The 8,670-nt window shown below is 39.1% G+C and overlaps 1 pseudogene; it reads right to left on the bottom strand.

Annotated features, from left to right (window-relative positions):
• Nucleotides 1-2,734: 2,734 nt before the first annotated feature.
• LOC123591844 lies at nt 2,735-4,685 on the bottom strand (annotated as a pseudogene).
• Between the last annotated feature and the right edge of the window lie 3,985 nt (nt 4,686-8,670).

Here is an 8,670-nt window from a genome sequence, read left to right as displayed (position 1 = left end):
TGAGATATAATTGACATGTAACACTGTATAAGTTTTTTTTTTTTTTAATTTTTTTTTCAACGTTTATTTATTTTTGGGACAGAGAGAGACAGAGCATGAATGGGGGAGGGGCAGCGAGAGAGGGAGACACAGAATCAGAAACAGGCTCCAGGCTCTGAGCCATCAGCCCAGAGCCTGACGCGGGGCTCGAACTCCCGGACCGCGAGATCGTGACCTGGCTGAAGTTGGACGCTCAACCGACTGCACCACCCAGGCACCCCTAACATAGTATAAGTTTAAGGGTGCAATGTTTTGACTTTATACAGTTGTATGTATGAAATGATTACCAGGATAGGTGTACTTAACACATCTATCACTCATATATTTACCCTTTTTTTTGTGGTGAGAACATTTAAGGTTTACTCTCTCAGCAGCTCTTTTATTTATTTAAAAAAATTTTTTTAGTGTTTATTTATTTTTGAGAGACAGAGAGAGACAGAGTGTGAGTAGGGGAGGGACAGAGAGAGAGAGAGAGACAGAATCTGAAGCAGGCTCCAGGCTCTGAGCTGTCAGCACAGAGCCCCACACAGGGCTTGAACTCATAAGCTGTGAGATCATGACCTGAGCCAAAGTCGGACACTTAACTGACTGAGCCACCCAGGCACCCCTCTGCAACTTTCAAGTATATAATATGGTAATCGTATAGATCAGTTTTGTTGCAGTAATGAAATGGTATTTTGTTTTTACCCTAAAAGCCCAACTAATAGGCAACAAGAAAATCTATTATTATTTATAGAGGGCAATGTGCAGTCATGCCTCACTTGATTGCAAGCTCATCTTCATGACTGCCTCTAGTTGCTAGTTAGATTTAGAGGCTCAATCCAGGTTTAGGTTTGGGAACGTTTTTTTGTAAGACTACTCTAGAGTTGGAATTTAAACTTTTAGCAGGACATACATGTCTAATCGTCTTCTTCTTCTTCTTCTTCTTTTTTTTTTTTTCTTAGCAGGCTTTGTTTATCAATGGCAGGATCATTAATTCATTATGTACTGCAAGACGGTTCTGTTCTTGATCTGTCATTTTCCAGGTGAATGCCTACTTTATATCTATTCTGTAGTTAGGGTTGGTTTTCTAGTATCTTTTTGTGGGTATTGTCATGAATTCATGGCTTTATAGATTTTGCTTTTGTTGTAGGTCACATTAGTGATTGACTTAAACAATTCAAGAGAGATTTAAATTGGGATCACTATCTCTTTGGAGTGCATCTGCTGGGGGAAAACTCTTCCCTTTTGGGCAGTACACTTTTCCTCTTTGATTGCTTCCTTCCCATCTTGGATGACAAGTGTTCCCAGGCTCATGCTATACTTTTCTGTATGAGAACTGGACTGAGTCATTTCTCTAAAGAGTCCTCCTTCCATTGATTAGGAAATCTGGGATTGATGAGGAACATTAAGAATCTGGGCACTTCGTCAGGCTCTGGGCTGATGGCTCAGAGCCTGGAGCCTGTTTCCGATTCTGTGTCTCCCTCTCTTTCTGCCCCTCCCCCGTTCATGCTCTGTCTCTCTCTGTCCCCAAAAAAATAAATAAAACGTTGAAAAAAAAATTAAAAAAAAAAAAAAAAAGGGGGCACCTGGGTGGCGCAGTCGGTTAAGCGTCCGACTTCAGCCAGGTCACGATCTCGCAGTCCGGGAGTTCTAGCCCCGCGTCAGGCTCTGGGCTGATGGCTCAGAGCCTGGAGCCTGTTTCCGATTCTGTGTCTCCCTCTCTCTCTGCCCCTCCCCCGTTCATGCTCTGTCTCTCTCTGTCCCCCAAAAAATAAATAAAACGTTGAAAAAAAAAATTTAAAAAAAGAATCTGGGCACTAGATGTGATAATTGCTATGAGTTCGATCATCCTTTGTAGGTATTTTTGGTGGAGAGGGCCAGCAAACACATATATTTTATTTTCAAATAAAATGTCTCTGAGCGTAATTTAAATGTATCATTCAAACTTAAGACTACAATACTTTTAGGTTCGTACCCCCCCCCCCCCTTTTATCTGTTAAACATTTATATTTCCTTTATTTCATGATTAGGGCCCTGGCTATGAATAGCATTAGATAAAATCGTAATATCACGTTAATTTTAATTTGCTTCTTTTCCTCATGTTGCACATACAACAGTATTAGAATAACAGCCCTACCATCCACAATATTATTCCTACCTAGGAACAGTTTAAGATATTTTAAGCTATTTTTGTTGTTGTTGTTGTTGTTGTTGTTGTTGTTGTTGTTGTTGTTGTTAGATTAAATGCCACTTGTATGTCTGGTCCAGTTACAGCATTTAAAATCTCTTGGAAGGGTGCCTGGGTGGCTTAGTTGTTTAAGTGCCCGACTTCAGCTCAGATCATGACCTCATGGTTGGTGAGTTTGATTCCCCCATCGGGCTCTCTGCTGTCTGAGTAGAGCCTGCATCGGATTCTCTGTCTCCCTCTCTCTGCCCCTCCCTGCCAAATCTCCTGGAATAATTAACTTCATGTGGTTATCTCACCAACTAAATGTACATTAAATAATACAATAAAAATAACATACTTTTTATGTAAATATACATTAAAAGTATACATTTTAATTATATTTATTTCAGTTAAGTGTAATGGCTTATGCTATTAAGATACACATTTCCTTCCACTCTTTTCATCACAATTAAGTTTGATGTGCCTTTTAAGGATTCCTGTGAGAGATTCACTGAGCTATTTAAAATTGAAATTTAAAAGTAACATTTAACATTGGCAAATAAGGCTAGAAAGCATCTTCATGGCTTTAGTTCTTAAAGCATTTCGATATCCTGCCCTCCCTAAATCTTGACCATCAAGTAAATATTCGCAATGGCCCTCTGATAAACTGGTTAATGGCAAATTCACTGATGCTCAGGGTAAGAAAATGACTCTGTTTAAAAAAAAGTACATGAGAATCAAAGTCCAAATAATGTCCCTTCGACAGTCTGAGAGAGGACCTTTTGAGTGGTTCCACTTCATCTCAGGTGTTTTAAATGAAATAAAAAATTTTTAAATAATTCTTTCTGTTGTGTTGGGTGGAAGTCTCCCTTAGTAATGCATTAATATTGAAAGTGTTTTTTTTTCATCTTATGTATTTATTCATTTATCTCTTCTTTCATTAAAGCTCATTAAATGACATCATGTTCAGAGAGTTTCTCCCAAGCAATTTGCTTTACTGATCATGTAACCCTGTGTCTTTTCACTTTATTAAATTGTTTAATAAAGTAGTTGTTCATGTTCCACTTAATATATTAGAGAAAAGGAAAAGAAATTAATTCAGTTAATTATGGGCAACATCTAGTTCTGCTTCATAGTTACACTGAAATTCACTTCTGGTACCGCTCATTCATTCTTGACAAATTAGAGTTCATGTGAAACATTCTCTCTGCCTGAATTAAACAAAATCTCTACAGTGGACTTCACTGAGTGGTTGGAAGAATTATAAGAAATGTCTTTTGCTCTCTTCATAATTATTTTAAGTGACCATTTCCCTGGAGAAATCAGAATATTTTACATTTATTCATTTCATTAAAGATGAGCAGATTCAGTTTTTAGAATTCATACAGTTAGTTGTGCATAGTAAGAGATCAAGGGAAAGAGAGATCACCAAATCACATTTAATAATGTTTTCAGAAATAGTAATAATCATATCTGTAGGAGTTTATGCTGAATATCAATACCTAACCTCATGCTTTTGGTTTATTATTTATTTATTTGTTTGTTTGTTTTTCTTTTCCTTCTTTTTTTTTATTTTCAAGTTAGTTAACATACAGTGTAGTCTTGGTTTCAGGCGTAGAACCCAGTGATGCATGTCTTGCATATGACCCCCAGGGCTCATGCTTTTGGTTTGTTAACTAGCTATCTAAAATATGAACAAGGAAGGAAAAGTAAATAAATTGTTAATAAAGTTATGGCATTTCAACTTACAGCTCCCATAAGAGATGGAAATGACAATCAAGTGAGAGGAACATGTGGAGAAAGCCTTTTTCGTCTGAGTAGCAGACGGGATTCTCAGAATGGTGCGAAGAATGCACACGTAGGAAAGAATCATGAATGCCAACGTGAAGAGCAGAGTAGCAAAAGCACAGTAAAGTCCAATCATCTCTAAAAGCCATGAATCTGAGCACGAGAGTTGTAAAATGGGGAAATAGTCACAGGAGAAATGATCGATTACATTGGCAGCACAGAAATCTAGCTGGAGGATGAGCATGAGTGGTGGGAAAATGGTAAGGAATTCTCCCAGCCATGACCCAAAGACCAGCAGGGTGCAGATTTTCTTGTTCATGGTGGTGAAATGAAGAGGCCTGCAGATGGCAATGTAATGATCAAAAGACGTGGCCCTGAGAAGAAAAATCTCTGACACACCCATGAAGATGAAGTAAAATAGCTGAGCTAAACAATTGTTATAGGCAATGTCTTGACTTTAGTAATGATCGTTCCCCGCAAATCTGGGGATAGACACACTGGTGAATGTCATTTCTAAGAAGCAGAAATTCCTCAGGAAGTAATACATAGTAATCTTGAGATGACATTTTGTCAAGGTGACATTCTGTTAATGGTGGTTAGGTTTCTGGTGACATTTAATACATAAGCCATAAATAAAGTTAACCTGAAGCTTTGGGTCATCTGAGATGCCCAAGAGAACAAACTCTGTAATCATTGTATGGTTTCTCATACAGATTTTTATTTTCTTTAAGCCAAATATAGGGCTGAAAAATCCTCACAGAGTAAATTTGGAAGTTTTGTTTCCATTTCTAGTTTTTGGAATAATTTTAGAAAAATAGGTATTTACTATTACTATCTTTAAATGTTTTGTAGAAGTCATCTGTGAAGCCATTTGGCTCTGGACTTTTGTTAGTTGAGAGATACTGGAATACTGATTCAATTTCTTTGCTGGTTATCAGTCTGGTCAACTTTTCTATTTCTTTTTGTTGAACTTTTGGTAATTTATATGTTTTTAGGAATTTATCCATTTTTTTCAAGTTGTTCATTTTGTTGGCATGTAGTTTTCATAATATTCTCTTAAAATTGTTTCTATTTCTATTGGTAGTGATTTCTGCTCTTTCATTTGTGACTTTCTTTACTTCAGTCCTTTTTTTGGATGAATCTGGCTAAAGGTTTATCAGTTTTATTAATTTTTCAAAGAAGCAGCTCTTGGTTTCATTGATCTGTTCTATTTTTTTCTATATCATTTTTTTCTGGTTAAATATTTATTATTTCCCTTCAGCTGCTGGCTTCAGGCTTCATTGGTTGTTTATTTTCTATCTCTCATAGGTGTAAGGTTAGGTTGCTTGTTTGAGATTTTTCTCCTTCTTGAGGAAGACCTGTATTGCCATATACTTCCCTCTTAGGACCACTTTTGCTGCATCTCAACGGTTTTGGACAGTCGTGTTTTCATTTTCATTTGTTCCCATTTATCGTTAACATTTCTTCTCTAATTTCTTGGCTGGCCCATTCATTCTTTTAAAGATTATTTATTAATTTTGAGGGAGAGAGAGAAGCAGAGAGAGAGGGAGAGAGAATCCCAATGAAGCTCTGCTCTGTCAGCATGGAGGCTTGATGTAATGAACTATGAAATCATGACCTGAGCCAATATTAAGAGTCAGATATAGGGCTCCTGGGTGGCTCAGCCGGTTAAGCATCCGACTTCAGCTCAGGTCATGATCTCACGGCTTATGAGTTTGAGCGCTGCGTCGGGCTCTGTGCTGACAGCTCAGCCTGGAGCCTCTTCAGATTCTGTGTCTTTCTCTCTCTCTCTGCCCCTCCCCTGCTCACACTCTGTCTCTGTCTCTCAAAAGAGTCAGATATTTAAGTGACTGAGCCAGCCAGGCACCCCGACCCCTTTATTCTTTAGTAGAATGTTCTTTAACCTCCATGTATTTGTGGTCTTTCCAATTTCTTTCTTGTGGTTGACTTCAAGTTTCACAGCATTGTGGTCTGAAAATATGCATGGTACTATCTCAATCTTTTTGTACTTATCGAGACCTGATTTGCGATCCAGTGTGTGATCTATTCTGGACAATGTCCCATGTGCACTTGAAGAGAATGTATATTCTGCTGCTTTAGAATGAAATGTTCTGAAGATATGTGTTCAGTCCATCTGGTCTGGTGTGTCGTTCAAAGCCATTCTTCCCCTGTTGATTTTCTATCTAGGTGATCTGCCCATTGATGTAATTGGGTGTTAAAGTCCTCTACTATTATTGTATTATTATCAATTAGTTCCTTTATGTTTGTTATGAATTGGTTTATATATTCGGGTGTTCCAATTTGGGAGCATACATATTTAAAATCGTTAGATCTTCTTGTTAGGTAGACCCCTTTATTATAGTGCCCTGCGTCATCTCTTGTTAGTCTTTGGTTTATAATCTAGTTTATGTGATATACATATGACTACCCTGGTTTCCTTTTTACATCTGTTTGCAGGATAAATGTTTCTCTGTCCCCTCCCTTTCAATCTGCAGGTGTCCTTAGATCTAAAATGAATCTCTTGTAGGCAGCATATAGATGGGTCTTGTTTTTTAATCTACTCTGACACCCTAAGTCTTTTGATTGGAGCAGTTAGTCCATTTGCATTCAGAGTGATTGTTTTTTTTTTTTTTTTCGGGGGGGTGGGGAGAGAAAGAGAGCAGGGGAGAGGCAGAGAGGGGGGTAGAGGATCTGAAGCCGAAGTGGACTGTGCACAGCAGAGAGCCCAATGTGGGGCTCGAACTCAGAAACTGTTGAGATCAAGACCTCGTAGGAAGTCAGACACTTAACCAGCTGAGCCACCCAGGGCTCCCACATTCAGAGGGATTATTGACAGATACGAATTTAGTGCCATTTTGTTATTTCTTTTGTCATTGTTTCTGGAGGTTTTCTTTGTTCCTTTATAGTCCTTGTTGCTTTTGGTCTTTCTTTTTCCTCTCAGGGTCCCCTTTAATATTTCTTGCAGAACTGGTATAGTGGTCATGAACTCCTTTAGTGTTATTATTATTATTTATTTATTTTTTTTGTCTGGGAAACTCTTTATCTCTCCTTCTATTCTGAAAAATGGTCTTGCTGGATAGAGTATTCGTGGCTGTAGATTTTTTTTTCCCATTTAGCACTTTGAATATATCATGCCACTCCCTTCCAGCCTGCCATGTTTCTGTGGAGAGGTCTGCTGCTAACCTTATGGGTCTTCCCTTATAAGATAGGGACTTCTTACTGGTTTTAAGACTTTTTCTTTATCTCTATATTTTGCCAATTTAACTACAGTATGTCTTGGTGTTGGCCTGATTTTGCTGATTTTGATGGGAGTTCTCCGTGCCTCCTGGATTTGGATGTTTGTTACCCTCCCCAGATGAGGGAAGGTTTCAGCTATAATTTCCTCTAGTGAATGTTCTGCCCCCTTTTCCCTCTCTTATTCTTCTGGGACTGCTATAATATGAATGTTGTTACCCTTGATGATATCACTGAGCTCCCTAAGTCTACTTTTGTGACCCAAATTTTTGTTTCCCCCTTTTGTGAAGCTCATTATTTTCCATAATTCTATCTTCTATATCACTTATTCATTTCTCTACTTCCTCCATCCTTGTGGTCATCACGTTCAGCTGGTTTTGAATCTCAGCTATTGCATTTTTCATTTTGGCCTAATTAGTCTTCAGCTTTTTTTTTTTTTTTATCTCTGTGGTAAGGGATTCCCTGGTGTCTTCTATGCTTTTCTCAAGGACAGCTAGTACCCTTTTCCTTGTTCTTGTAAATTCTGGATGGGATATATTACTTATATCTGTTTCAATTTCATCCATGGCCATGACCTTTTGTTTTTCTTTCTTTTTGGAGGAATTTGTCAGTCTTGGCATTTTCTTCAGGCATCTGTCTTCTTCTCTGAGTTAGAAAAGCCTTTTTATGTTTCCTGGTCCTGAGAGGAATGGTTTTATGAAGAAGATGTCACATATTGCCCAGGCCTGATCCTTTAGGAAGTGTCTCTGGTGTATGCTTCGTGCACTCTGCTGTTGCGTTATGGCTGCTCTATCCCTCAGGTCAGTTCTCTGCAGAGTTTCTCCTTGCGTGCAGTGGGAAGTATTTGGATCTTAGCCAGAGTGTGGTGAGTTTTAAGTAGGTGTGCTCTGATCTGCTTGCTAAAAGAGACCTCACAGTATTTCCACTAAAGCTGAAACTGCACAACTCTGTTTTCAGTAGATGTGGCGTATGTGGTGGTTTGTGCTGGTTTTCTTGTGGAGGGGCCTGCTGTGCTCGTCCTAAGGCATACTGGGCCTAGAAAAGCAGTCCTGGTGGATCACAGTGACTTGGGACTTGGTGTAAGCAGGTTGAGTTGCCAGTATCGGTGCTGTGCTGTTTACCGAAGGTGGTTTTTGCTGAGGGGTGGGGGAGGGAACTGGCACCAGCCTGCTCCTTCGTTCCTAGTGAGGGGAGTCCATGCTTGCTGCTGTCAGGGAGTGAATTATTAAGCAGTGAAACTGCTTGCAGTTTCAGAGGAGTGAATTGTTTCCTCTGTGGCGTCCCAGGCATTTTTTAGATGGCTGAATTCACACTGTATCTGGGTCACTTGCCTGCCTGGAGCAATGCAGTACACCTTGAGCTCTACACTAGCTGGGCCTGCTGCCTTTTAAAACTCCAAACTTCAGGGACCTGGTGTGATGGGACCTGTGCTTCTCCTCAGGGAAAGGGTCTTTCCATTC

The sequence above is a fragment of the Leopardus geoffroyi genome, chromosome B4 (genome assembly GCF_018350155.1).
Source record: "Leopardus geoffroyi isolate Oge1 chromosome B4, O.geoffroyi_Oge1_pat1.0, whole genome shotgun sequence".
Taxonomy (NCBI): domain Eukaryota; kingdom Metazoa; phylum Chordata; class Mammalia; order Carnivora; family Felidae; genus Leopardus; species Leopardus geoffroyi.
This window is presented reverse-complemented; position numbering and strand designations above follow the sequence as displayed.